This window comes from Takifugu flavidus, chromosome 16, assembly GCF_003711565.1.
Source record: "Takifugu flavidus isolate HTHZ2018 chromosome 16, ASM371156v2, whole genome shotgun sequence".
NCBI classification, from domain to species: Eukaryota; Metazoa; Chordata; class Actinopteri; order Tetraodontiformes; family Tetraodontidae; genus Takifugu; species Takifugu flavidus.
The window spans coordinates 2807270-2819537 of record NC_079535.1 but is presented as its reverse complement, the minus strand read 5'-3'; positions in this window follow the sequence as shown (position 1 = coordinate 2819537).

Here is a 12268-nt window from a genome sequence, read left to right as displayed (position 1 = left end):
AGATGCACTCTTGCCCTGATTTACTGCCCCTGTCCATCATTTACATTAGGACAAAGTGAGGCCGCCTCCAACAATTTAACAACATTTCAGTGGCAAATTTGCTTTTGATTTCTCTTAGCAGTTGCTTATGTTGTACTCTGGACAACCAAAGTTCTGGTGCCTCTGACTGATCTGATCAATTGTCCGCTGGCTTGGTGTAAAAAGACATTTTGCCACATCTCAACTACAGCCACTAAAATTCTGTACTTTATTCAATGAGCATGTTTGGATGTTTGACTAAAACAAATAATTACCTTCTGTAAACCAAGCTTTTTTTTGTTTCACACCATTTTTAAATGGTGTCATCAGAATTCTTGGTCACTAATCAACTTTGTAATTATGGCGTCAGCAATATTGAGCAACGTCTCCCTGCAGACCAGACCACAAAATCACACAACATTTGGTGTCTTCTCAGCTGAGTGTTAGCCAACAATTACAATTTAAAACCCTTCTGGGAGACCTGTAATACACCGTTTGGTTAATTTAGACTTTGCTAGACCATAGTTAACTGAGTTTCACATGCCTCCGAATCTCAGTTAAAGCCTCTATCCGCCAACTACGTTGACATTTTTGCTGCACATGTATTTCATCATTAAACTAGAATGATCAACTTCCTTCCTATCATCTGTTCTAAAAATATGCGTGTATAATTCTTGGCCATGCTAACTATTCATGCACTCACTGCGCAAATGTTGGAAAAACGTCTGATTGTAATCAGAAAATGCAAATTGTGCTTCTCCCTCCCTCATTACATGGTTTTTCCTCCTTCTGTCAGGATGGGCAATGTCATGTTTGTGTAGATGTCCTTTTTTAGAGGGGGGGTGAACTCCCAAATCCTGCTCAAAGCCTCCTTTGTCTTTCACTCTGTGAAACCGAGGGGCATCGCAAGTAGAAAGAAATGCAAAAAAAGAGGAGAGAGATAAAACAAGAGGATGGAAGAGTGGAAGAGGAATCAAAGGCTTGCCCATGGGCTTCCTCTTTCCTTCAGGGAGAAGAAGTTGTCTGAATGGCAGTCACTTTGAATGCATTGTGTTCAGTCTGGTGAATGCAGTGTTTCATCATCTAGGTTGCAGGCTGTTTAATGTGTATTCTGGGGTTGAGGTTATTTACAGTACTGCACAGAAAATAAAGTGTGTGTGTGTGTAATGACTCATGCAGGAAATAGTTTGAATTAGATCCAACAAATTTGCAGGAAGTTCATAAATGTTCAAATTAGCTTCATAGTTGGGAAATAGCATTACAGATTTTGGTTCACATAAGACTTGAAACTTGAATATTGCTCATGGAATTCAAAATCTGATGGAAAAGGCTCTCTGCAATACTGATCTCAATCATTTAGTCTGAGCAACAAGAAAATTCTGTCTGTCTAATTCTGAGTGGTGCCTAGGTTAAGATGCAAATTTGACATATCTGGCATTAAAAGAACATTTGCATTGCCAAACAGCTAATTATAAGGAGAATCAGGTGGATGGCCCTCTTCACTTTGATAAAAGGGGGTGCTTTGACTTAAAAGAAAGCCCTTTGTAATGCTAAGTAATTCAATCAACTGGCTTATTGACTGCAAAAAGGCCCGGACCAGCAGGCGACCACAGAGCCGCACATGGCAACCATCTTGACCTGGAGGGTTCGAGCAGATGTGTCTCTCTGTCGAGCTCTGGCAGGACTCTCGGAGGAGGGTGGGGACAAAGACCAAACTGATGTTCGAATTAACAATGTTGGCGGTAAAACACACTGCAAACCTTTAAAATGGAGGGCGACCAACAGTTACCACGTCGACGTGTGCAGACCCTTCTCAACCTACAGTTCACCTCTGTCTCATTTTGACAAAGGTGGCGGGCATGATGCGAGCCCCCCCGCAATTCCTGCATGTGTGCACACATGCCACATAGACGGTTACCATGGCAACTTCTACTGGGTGATGTTGCAGAAGGGGGGTCATGTAATGGTGGGAATGCAGTTAAGAGTAGAATTGAAGAGGCTGCGGCGTTGGTGTTTGTGCTTCTTTTACATTTTCTAATCCATCCAAGACAACATTACACAGGGAAACCAAGAGTGGTCTTCTCTTAACCTTTGACCCCCACATTCCCATCATCCTCTTTGTGTATTCCATCTCTAGGCTTCCACATCTGTGCATTTTCTGTTCAGGCATTTAATAAAATAGTAAAAAGGGTTGCTGGACAATAAAAATGCAGAGCCAGGCTTCACATTAGTGTGTGTGCGTGAGCGCGCATGTGCCAGACAGTGGTTTACAGTATAGGCAGCTCATCCCTGCTGGCAGCAGCGCTGCAGCGTTAGTAGGTCAGTGTGCCATCATCTAATTCGTGCTCCTCATGGCTCTCACAACTTTCCTTTATTTTGTTTTTGGGTGAAATCGCTGGGTCAGAACATTAAGAACAAACTCTGCAAATCAAATATCCTCGATGCTTCAGCTGGAACAACTGAGTAAAAGCAGCAGTTACCGACGAAAACGTGACATTCATTGTTGTTTCACCACAATGGTGCACAAGGTGACTTTATTCATGAGTGAACTGCTCTTTGTGATATTTAGCTCCATTTTTTTTAGCAAACAGATAGCTCTGTAAAATGTTATATTTTTCAGAAATGTATGACATTGTAATTAATTCCTGTGGAACAAGTGAGCATCTAAGTGGCGATGACCCTTTATTGCTCGTTAGAGCATCAAGCTTTCTTGTTGTGCTTTGAGCTTTCTTTATTCTAACAAGGTATTAAGCGCAGCAGCAGCATAAGCAGCTAAAACAAGGAGCTAAAGTCGAGGTGGCAGAGAGGGATAAGCACTAAATATCAAACATCGCAGAGAGACAGATGCCTTGTTACAGACAGAAGTCAATTAATGTGGAGCGGAGCTGCAAGAATTGTGACACCATCCGAGCAGAGCAGGAAAACAGGAAAAGCTCTAGTTTGTTGGTTTGCACGTTTGCTTTGTTATTCATTGACAGACCACAAGGACCCCCTTATCACACATAAACACACACACACACACACACACACTGCCCTGCTGCTCAGAAATAGCTGATTGGTGTCATTTGTTTGTTGTACACATATGTAAAAGGACAACACCCACTCGCTTGCAGCCACATGCAACCCCCCCCCCCCTCCCACTACACAATCCCTCCAGACACAGTTATTAGATCGGTTCTGGGTTATCTGCTCACTGGGGCTTTTTTCTCTGGCCAGCGATGAGATCATCACTCTCCCTGGGCCCATCGCCCCACCAGTTTTTACCCCTCTCAACCTCAACCCTCTGGCTCCTCCTCCTTCTTTATCTTTATTGTGATGTAGATTCAAAGATCGGGTGGGGGTTGGGAAGAGACTCTAGCGGGGGATGGGAAGAGGTTTTTGGAGAAGCTGTGGTTGGTGTACGACCCAGGAGCCGTGTTTTGCCTCTGTGGATGGTTTGGCGTTGGCTTTGGGGCTTGGGGTGAAGGGGGCAACCCAGCTATAAACATGACTCAGACATCAGATCGCAACATATCGGCTACAGTAAACTATGGCAGACACGCCCCCGTGCATTTTCATCAAACAATAATCTCTTCCGCGAGAGAATAATGGGATGTTGTAGGACATTTTTTGCTCCGTCTAGACATAATGAGCTTAATGTCACTGAGGTCATGTTGATGTTCCTGCTGTCATAGACTAATTCCATATCAAACCCACAGGAGAATGGCTAAGGGATAACAATTTACAAATGGCAAGCTTTTAATCTGCGCACTTATCAGCACCAAAGCTATTACTGAAGCATTACTAATTTACCTTTTACTAGCATTCACGTGTACTCATGTATAGAAGCCATACATCTGAATGTTCTTTACATGTACAGTTTTATCCTGAAGTCTCCACGCTCTTAACCTCACCGCTGCATCCTTCCCTTGGAAAAAGGCTCTCACAATGATCTGAAGTGGGGAGTCAATACTCTGCCATTGTGCTTTAATGAGCCATGTGTGGGTGGATTCATTGAGCTTACACGTCTTTGTGCAATTTCTATGGCTGATAAAGTAAGATATGTCTTGTGCAATTAGGTTTAACTCCATTTTTTTTTATCACCGTTAATAACATTAATGACAAAAACAATAATTTATACATTTGTCTCACAACACAGATCTTCATATTTAAAAAAAAAAGCTTTTAAAAATATGAAATCTGCCATTGCAGCTTTCGGGTTTCAGCTAGCCGCATCATGGTGCTTTGCGCTTGTTTGTGAGTGACCTATTTATAACCCCACCCCCTCCATCTTTTGCCCCCACTTTTTGTTCTTGTCCTCTTCTAGTTACATAAACAGAGCTCCCTTTGAACTGACAGTAGGTCCTCGCGGTGGCGTGAAAATCTTTGCGAGCTAATAAATAATTCAGACCACGAGGTGAAGTGTTGAGTCTACATTGTTTACATTCACTTTTGATCAATATTCAAAACTCAAAGTTCGCACGCTGGGGATTCCTACTTGAAAATAAACTACAGAAAGAACTATTCCTATGTCTTAAGTTCCCACCTGTTGGAACCCGTCGTAGCTGGAGGACAGAACCAGGACAACATTCAAGCACATTTGATATTCTGGTTCATTCTGACAAAGCTAACTAGCAAGATGATTGTTTGGAGTCGTTTCAGGAGTACACATGGAGAGAGCAAGAGTGGTTGTTACGTCAAAGATTGTGCCTCCTTGTTTGAAAATGCATCACAAACAAAGTAAGTAACTAAGAACCTTATTGAGCTGATCACCTGAACCACTGGGGATGACTGGTGATGATGGAATGTCCCTCCTTTCTGCAGGTTAATGACGACGAGGCAACAGCCACTCCCAGGCCACTAATGTTGACCCTCTTCCAGGCTTCTCAATTTTATTTCGCATCACTCACTCGGATCTTGCACCTACTCCCAAGCCTCCCTTGTTGCTGTTTGTTTCATTTCTCCTCCTACAATTGAAACAGACCTGGCCAGCTGTGTTTGTTGTGCTCTAGTGACCTCACCTACCACGGTCTGCTGAGACAGCTAGCATTGACCACTGCTGAATTGACTGCCTACTAACCGAGGTGTTATAGCCCATAAAAAAAAACCTGGCGAATATTAATTGCTGCTGATTAATTAGCAGTTGATTATAGAAAAGAGTGATGTTTGTATCTCTTAAGGATGGACCATGATTTGATTTTAATAAGCCAAATTGTCACTGAATTGTCTATATCCCTTCTTGGTCAAAATCTCAACTATGATCTAGAGAGATATATCAGATTAATATATCTCGAGCTGGGAGGCACAATATTGAAGACAACAGCAGACAGGAGAAAGAGCCATTTGTTAGTTCCAAAGGGAATCACTTCCTTTGTGTGTCTTTCCCTTGGGGTTGACTAACAAGGTTATCATGGGTCAGTGATGGGCTGGGACTGCAGATCAATTGGAAAGCAGTTAGAGGACTGTCCGGTATCTGCCCACAATAGAGAACTGGCCATCAAGAGTGACAGTCGGCCTACTATTGGGGCCAAGGGCATCAGATGATGAAGGTCACATCAGGTTATGCGTAGTTTGATCAGGGGCTTCTGGTGGACCTCCAACCTCAAATACTCAACATGTAAGCCGGATCAGGCCCGTTCAGGACTGTTTTGGAGATAATCTGCTTTAATGCAGGCACAATGATTTAGATATATTAGAAAGCCCTGATTTGATAACACAGTCGGGCCCTCATTGATGCCATCGGCAGATTTTCAACTTTTAGATGTGCAACATAAACACATAACCTGTGTTACAGTGAGATGACCAGACTCTACAAAATCCATTTGATCGTGGACCGTTGTTTCTGCTGTCAGACGGAGGCGAATGCCTTCTGGGTGGGTCATTTTATTTGCCTAAGATCTGGCCAAGTGAGTGAAGCCTTGCATAGAGTCTGCATTTTAAAGTCTGTTCTTCTTTTATTTTTGCTCTTGTTTTTCAGGAGCTAAACTCAAAAAATCTAGGCTTTTTCTAGACTCTTTAGACATAAAAACGACTATTTCTTTCAAATATTGTTCACAAATCTGTCTAAATCTGTGTCAGCAATGCTGAGATCATCCATCCAGCTCATGATTATTGCACAGGTGAGCCTCAGACTGCCCACGATAAAAGTGCCACTTCAAAATGTGCAGTATTATCCTGCAGCAAAATCACAGATGTCACAAGTTCGGAGGGAGTGAGCAGCTGGCATGCGGACTTCAGGAATGTCCACCCGAGCAGTTGCCCCTGAACTGAATGTTCTTGTCTCTACCATAAGCCATTTCAATGGTCTTTGCAGTACATTCATCCACACCAGCCCAGGACCCCCACATTCAGGTTCACCACCAACATCTTCTGAGTTCAGCTGCTGGAGCAATCGGTTTGCATGACCAAGGAATTTCGTCCCAAACCGTCAGAAACCATTTCAGTGGAGCTTATTTACATGCTCAGGGTCCTCATCGGGGTTTCGGCCTGACTGCAGTTCATTGTCGTAACCGACTGGTTCACATTCGATGGTGCATGGCACTTTGGAGAGTTCTTCACTTCATGGACGCATCCCAGTTTCACTGCACAGGCCTGAGGGCAGACAATGTCATGTGGGTGAGCAGTTTGCCGATGATAGCCTTTTGAATGCACAGGTGAGACCCTGAGGCCCGTTGTTGTGTCATTCGTCCATGACCAGCACCTCATGCCCCTCATGTTGCAGGGATCCCTGGAAGCTAAAAACATCCTAGTTCTTGCATGGCCAGCAGACTCACCCACTAAATCGGCGTGCACGACAGCGTGTTCCAGTTCCTGCCAATTTCCAACAACTTCATTCAGCTGTTGAAGAGGAGTGGATCTACTGAAAGTCTCATACTTTTAGTTTCATGTCTGTGTAGGTCCAAACCATTTCTAACCATTTAACAAAAACTAATTAGAGTCACTACACCTGATTTTACATTTTTTGTAAAGTAAGTAAAAAAAATTTGTAAAGCAAGTAAATGTGACTAATAAATTTAAACAAAAGAAAATCCTTCTACAACTGTAGACAAACCTAAATTAGAAGTAGTCAAACTTAACATTGAGGGTAAGGAATGGGGAAGAAATAGAACAGTAAAAGTGCTGACTGTTTTTACGCTCTCTGTAAATCAGAGGATTCTTTAAAGGAGATTTATGGAGGTGTCATGGGAAAGTTCCATCGCTGAGTGCAGGCTGTCCCTCCTAATGAGCCGAGTGACCCCAGCCACAGCACGGTCAGGGTGAAATGGAGTAATTAACCACCACCTTTATCTCGGCTCCTGTGCTATCGCCAAACACCTCAGCCATTCAGACAGTCTCCAGTTGACACGACAATCTACTACACACTTGTGTGTACCTCACCTGTGTGCGCACCCTCAAGGTTGTCCAAGTACTCGCTCTTTAACTTGATCGATTAGCTTGTCACATGTGTGCCTGTTCTCAAAGTGCCGTGTCACGCTAGCACATAAGATTGTTTTATGCTAATAATGGGTTGGTACTGGGGAGAAATAAAACGTAATAATCTGAATGCATCATGCATTCACAAGTAAACACAGCAGCTCCCAACATATAGACTCAGCACAGTTTTGACTCACCAAATAAGAGTTTGGATCTTCAACCAAGGCTGGCAACGAGCAGCTATTGGGGTGTGATTCATGGCCGTGTTATTCCACATATAAACTCGAAAAATGGTTGATTATTGATATCAGGTAAATGTCCAGGGTGAATAATGCGGCCTCCAACTGAAGAGCTGTCCACCGAGCCTTTGGCAGGTTGCATAAATCAATAACAAGATTCAGGTATTGTTTGAGGGAATGCAGTGGTGGGGAGACACACACATTTGGTTTGGCCTCCACACAAGCAGCGACACAGGAAACAACAATGTGATAAGAGGCAATCCAGAAACTGTTCTACTTCAAACTTTAACCACTGGGGTGTGAAATTCAAATGTTGCGAAATGTTTTTCAAATAGATGAACTGGGGCTTCTTCAAGTGCACCCCCATTCATCTTGAGCAACTGCTAGCATGAATTCATTAGGATAGTTACAACTCATCATGTCGTGTTGTGTGTAAAACCTTGAAAGAAACAAACTGCAGCAACTTCAAATTAGTCAAGTCTGTGGAGATGTGACTTCCTGCAAAGTCCTTGCTGCACTTCTGTCAATTAAAAAAATAACTAGATGAATGATAGGCAAGGCAACAAAGACCGTGAGCTTTGGTGCCGCGACTTTCAGGTGCGAAAAAGCCATTAGATAGTCCTTTCAGTTCGCTGCCAGTGGTATTTGAGCCATTATCTTTTCACGGGGAGAATATCTCTTTGTCCAATTGTCCTCGTCTCTCATAAGCTCAGTTACACCTGCCCCAGTCATCAGCTTTGACATGTCCACCCCCCCTGGGCATGGTGCACATTCACTAGAACACCTTCCTCCTTTTCTTCAGCTTGCACCGCCGTGTGTCCCAGCACTGAGACGCCAGAGTGTGGTCGCTCTGCGGAAGATTTACACGCAAATGAGACAAAAGAAGAAGCACCTGTGGTTACTGATATGGCGAGTTAAGTGGTGACAGAGGGACTCTTGACTTAACCTGCAGGGGCTGACTGCCAGTGCTAATGCAAACTCGCAACCTTTTCTCTCCACGTCGGTCCCTCTCGTGGCTGCTCGTTCCCTTCCACTGTTGTGCAAATGGAGGAATCTTGTAGCTCAAAGTCTGAAGGGAGGCCGGAACTGTGCACTTATGTCAGGGTGAATTAAAATATACATGTACGTGTGTGTATTGATGTGTGTGTCTGAATGATGAATGAATAAATAAAAATGACGTAGAGAAAGGATAAAGAGGGAAAAGAATGGGATTGTACATTATGAAGTTTTAGAAATAAGCCAAGGGAGGAGGGAGCAGGCGGAGGGGACGGTCGGTGTGATAGTGACAGCTAAATTATTTGTGTAAAAATGTTGTGATGGCGCTACAGGATGTGCCCTTACCTTTAAAGGTCAAGTGTGCTGCTTGCATTTTTTTGCACTCTCAGGCACACAGAGTCCAAAAATAGCCATATGCATGAATAAACCATGCACCTGCTGTGCATCCCAGTTTTTTTTCCCAGCCCCTCTGCTAAAGTGAGAGGGGGGCCATCGGCGGGTCTGAGAACGAGTGAAGTCACCAGTGTTATTTCAGCCAGTCGCAGCTTTTCAACATTATCAAATCATTGTTAATAGTTCAATCACATGAGAATCGATCTCGAGAATCGATTTGCTAGACTCCACATCATGCCTGTCGCCGTCCTCCTGCCCTCGTGTTGCTTCTCCTGCACTTTCCACCTCACTCTCACTTTCCCATGTTAGAACAATGACAGGGGTCTAAGTGGTTGCCAAGACAACGGTGATGGACTTCAGCGAGATCACAGGAAAAGAAATTGAACTTGAGTAACCTCGCGTCTGAATCTGGTACTTGCCTTTCAAGAATATGAAAAACAAGTAGAACCTCCTCATTAGTAGACTTATATAATGCCCATGCATGTTGATATATAAATAAAGGCACTTTCTTGCTCCCAAATCTGTGGATAAAACATTGCTATTTAGAGAAGGGCCTGCTTTTGTTTCAGCGTGTTGCGCTCTATTGCATATTAATGAGTGAATAAATATGCAAATGCTACGAGGGGTCTTTAAACCAGTCACGCATTGCAATGATCAACGCTGTTGGATGCAGTAACATCAAATATTGCAATTCAGTACTGCAACCCCAGAACATCTGAAGAGCAGTTGTTTCAAGTGATAATAATCTACCAAATCCAGCCCTAAATATTAACAATCAATGCTGAAACTGTAAACACAGCTTCATTTTAACGGGTGTCTTTCACCATATTGGGACAAAACTGTGTATGTTAGCCGCTGATGGTTTGTATGTCGTAGTCGGACGACAGCATCTCTCACCGGGTGCTTCTAGCTCATGCCTCTAAGAGCCCGCAGACGCAGAATCATGGGAGTTCACAAAAGGCGATAGCTGCAATATGAAGTTACATCCATCATGGCTGCCACAGGCCCCAGCTGCCACCAGCTGTTGTGCATTAAGTAAAGTGAGGCTGGAGGATTTAGCTGAGCCAGTTATGGGATAACTCAATAACATTACTCTGTTAGCATCTGCCTTGAGCGCTTTATTTCATAATGCATTGTTCACCGCCGCCTGCCATCTAGCTCTCAGGAGCTCACTGTGAACTTCTAAGCTGATTATAGCACCCTTTGCTAACTTCACGGGTCATTACTATTGGCCGCTCGTCGTCTTACCTCACCATCTATGTCACCTTTTTATGCAGATTGAAGCTCTGTTTTTCACTCATCAGTGGAATCAAGTTGAATGCTTGATGTTTCTCTGGCCCCTGGCTTACACTACAAACATGGTTAGGTCTTAATGCTTGCATGGAAGTAGGTTAAGTGTCCCGTGGCAGCGCACTGCACGTCTGCATTAATCTGGACCGAGACGAGTGCCACATGAGCTCAGACAAACTCAGCTACTACAGCGAAAGGATGTCATCTGAAGCTGAAAAAGAGGGATGAAAAAATTGGAGATACCTGCATATTTTAAGGGTTACGTCCCCCCATTTTGGGCTGGTTCTATTTTTAAAATATACCCAGTGTTGGTGTGAGATGGTGGTAAACCATAGAAAGAATAGAGAATATGCACCAAGCCCACCAGGCAAAGGCTAGAAGGATGCTCACAGGGCTGAAAGCTGATATTTTAACCCTCCCCACTCTAAGACTTTTTCCAACCGTGTCCCCACCAAAGGATTTATAGAAACTTTCCTCTCTGATCTACCTTTCATCTTAAATTGCAAAGACAGCTGATGCCGAGCGCTCTGTTGATTTGAATATGCTCACGTTACAGTGATTTTAGAGAAAAAAGCCAATAAATAAAACCCAAAGACACACAAAGGGCGAACATTTATTTACTCATGCAACATTCCAGCTCAGAAAAACGTGCAGCCCCTTGAAATGCAGCAGCGATCCGACCCTCCCACATCTGTTTTACTCATATTAACATTTACTCATGCTTTCTTTCTCCCTCATAAACACACACACTGTGTGTGATATCACTCCCCTTATTGTAGGCGGAGCTACGTCCCTTTGCTTTCTGGTTATCGCCGATGTTCACCACTTCACCACTCATGATAAACACCGAACATCAATGAACAGAAAGATGAAGGTTGTTGTAGCCCAGACGTGGGTCGCCTCATATGCAAATGGGAAATCGGGTACTAAAATCAAAACATTAAAACAAAATCAATGAAAACCCATCACTTAATGCAGTCACAATCCAAATGTTGTTTTTTAAAAAGTTTTGTTTCTGTTTTAATAGTGATATAAGTACTCAGAAATAACTCCCATAAGGGTCCTGCCATCTTGGTATTAACCTAAAAGTACCTGCTGCATCTAAAGTAACACTCTCACCCTCAACATTATCATCTTGTTGCCTGTTGCAGACAGAACCATGTTGATACGACCTGCTTTATTACTCCAAAATACAAAACAATAGTATAAAGACTATTTTTTGTAGACGTTTCGAAAGAAAATCATAGGAATTTGATGGACAAACTTATATTATTTGCATTGTCCAAACCTTAAACAACCTTCTTCCACTGATTATAGTTTTATACTTATAATGACCACTTTTCCTCTTACTGCTGTCTAAACATCCATTTGCGTTCTCAGATTCTACTCAGAGTCACTTTCCCTGTTTGCAGTCACCCCCCCCCCCCCCCCCCCCCCAGTCTGAGTTGGACAACAACCTTTGTTGCTTTTTCACCTTCTCCCCTGATTGCGGCCTGTCTGGTACAGGCATCTGGCGTCTTCTGCCTGGTTCTGAACTAGTAGCATGCTTGTTAGTCCAACTCCTCATCTGTCCTTCAGCTCAGCTCAGTAGGAGAGTATAAATACCTTTTACAAGCTTGCCTCCAGTATCTTTCTTGACCTCATCCTGTCTTCACATCCTTCCTCAGCTTGATTCTTCTTTCGTCTGCCTTCCTTCCGTACAAGTCTGTTTTTTCGGTTTGCTGAGAAAAACTGTAGGCGGCTTGACAAAAGACGATCAACCAACTATATATAATACATGGCAGCAAACACTCCGCAGGCTAGCATTTTTAAATGTGGTCCATCCTCTGATGAAAGAAAAAACAAGTGTGAAAGTTGTCTGTTCACCAATGTGATGTGGAGACAGTTTGACATGATAACCCTACATGGTCCGTGGTGGCCTGCGAGGCCATGCTCATCCC